The sequence below is a fragment of the Heterodontus francisci genome, unplaced genomic scaffold (assembly GCF_036365525.1).
Source record: "Heterodontus francisci isolate sHetFra1 unplaced genomic scaffold, sHetFra1.hap1 HAP1_SCAFFOLD_148, whole genome shotgun sequence".
Taxonomy (NCBI): Eukaryota; Metazoa; Chordata; class Chondrichthyes; order Heterodontiformes; family Heterodontidae; genus Heterodontus; species Heterodontus francisci.
In genome coordinates this window covers 1,651,270-1,653,335 of record NW_027142345.1, presented here as the reverse complement: position 1 = coordinate 1,653,335, position 2,066 = coordinate 1,651,270, and the positions used below count along the sequence as shown (strand labels likewise).

The window sequence follows — 2,066 nt, the reverse complement described above, 5'->3', positions numbered from 1 at the left end:
CTATCCCAGGGATTAGTCTGGTTACCCTCCGTTGCACTCCCTCTGTGGCAAGTATATCCTTCCTTAGATAAGGAAACCAAAACTGTACACAATACTCCAGCACGATCTCACCAAGGCTCTATACAATTGCAGCAAGACATCTTTATTCCTGTACTCATGACCCCTTGTGTTAAGGCCAACATACCATTTGCCTTCCTAATTGATTGCTGCACCTGCATGCGAGCTTTTAGTGTCTCATGAACAAGGACACCCAGGTCCCTTTGGACATCAACACTTCCCAACCTCTCACCATTTAAGAAATATTCTGTCTTTCTGTTTATTCTACCAAAGTGGATAACTTCACATTTATTCACATTATATTCCATCTGTCATTTCATTCACTTATCCTGTCCAAGTCCCCTGGAAGCCTCCTTGTAACCTCCTCACAGCTCACATCCTTTACAATTGGCATATTCTTCTCCATGCTGCTATTTTAAACTTTCAGTGACTCAGATGGGGGTGTCCACCTGCATACCAGAGCTGATGACAAGCTGTTCATCTTGGCAAGACTGCGCACCAAGACCAAAATGAGTCAGTTCTTGGTCTGTGAGTTGCTGTTTGCTGATGACGCTGTGCTGACATCCCATAATGAAGTTCATTAACAGCAGCTTGTATATCGGTTCTCCCTGGCCTGCAAGGAATTTGGACTGGCGATCAGCATCAGGAAGATCAAAGTTATGGGCCAGGACGTAGAGACTCCACCTTCCATCAACATCGACAACCTCACTTTGGAGGTTGTCAACAGCTTCACATACCTTGGATCAACAATCACCAGCAATCTGTCCCTTGATACTGAAATCAGCACCAGGATTGTCAATGTTGCAGATGTCATGTCAAAGTTGAGAAGACGAGTGTGAACCGACAGCAAACTGATCGAAAATGTGAAGCTCTGCGTGTAACAGGCTTGTGTTCTCAGCACCCTCCTTTATAGTAGAGAAGCATCAACAACTTATACAAGCCAAGAAAAGCAGCCGAACAGCTTCCACCTCCGCTGTCTCAGATGGATATTGGGCATCTCCTGGCAGGACAGAGTGCCGAATGAGGAAGTACACCAGCGTGCAGGGATCTGCAGCATGTTTGCCCTCTTGAGTCAGCGGTGACTCTGTTGACTGGGTCATGTGTGCTGAATGGATGACGGTCGCTTTGCCAAAGACATGCTCTTTGGTGAGCTTGCTATCAGCATGAGACCAACAGGTCACCCACGTCTGTGATACAAGGACATCTGCAAAGCGAGATCTCAAGCTGACTGGGATTGGAGTCGATGCATGGGAAGTCCTTCCTGCTGACTGGAATTCCTGGAGAAAGGCATTCAGGAAGACCATGGGAAAAGCAGAGGACAAAAGAAATGACCAGATGGTGGGAAAGAGAGCTCAGAGGAAGGAAAAATTATCAGTCGACCTCGGGCCAATGATATTCATCTGCACCAGCTGCGGAAGGGATTGTCACTCACGAGTCATCCTCTACAGCCACAACAAACTATGTTTAATACAGAAGTGACGTACACCCCGGGCGTAGCCCATCGTCTTCCGAGACGGACGGTTGCCTATTACAATTACAACTACAGCTGCAACTGCAAGAGCGAGTCAGAGGCTGGGAACTCTGCCGTGACGAACTCAGCTCTTGACTCGCCAAAGCCTGCCCACTCTCTACAAGACCTTCCTCTGATTTCAATTATGCACACATTTGTGATCTGGCTCTGTAGCTTAGTTGGTTAAAACACCTGTCTAGTAAACAGGAGATCCTGGGTTCAACTCCCAGCAGAGCCTTATTTCACAGTAGCAACATGGTTGAAAAGTTTCATTATCAACACTAACATCGGTGTCTTGTGAAATTTAATTCAAAATACATGATGAATTTCAATCACATCAAAAAAACAGCCTTTGTGAAAGATATGATTTTGGAATGGCTGTTCCTCCTTGTACAGAATTTTAGTGCTGATAGATCAAAGGTAACTTCTTTGACATAAATTTGTTCACAGTTACATTCAACCTGGAAAACAGCTTGATATTAATCTCACTGAAGGAGAG

At 45.4% G+C, this 2,066-nt stretch overlaps 1 non-coding gene across 1 annotated transcript; it reads left to right on the top strand.

Annotated features, from left to right (window-relative positions):
- Positions 1–1,731: 1,731 nt before the first annotated feature.
- trnat-agu (transfer RNA threonine (anticodon AGU)) lies at positions 1,732–1,805 on the top strand. Its single transcript has one exon. It is a non-coding gene; the product is annotated as a tRNA-Thr (tRNA).
- Positions 1,806–2,066: the final 261 nt, after the last annotated feature.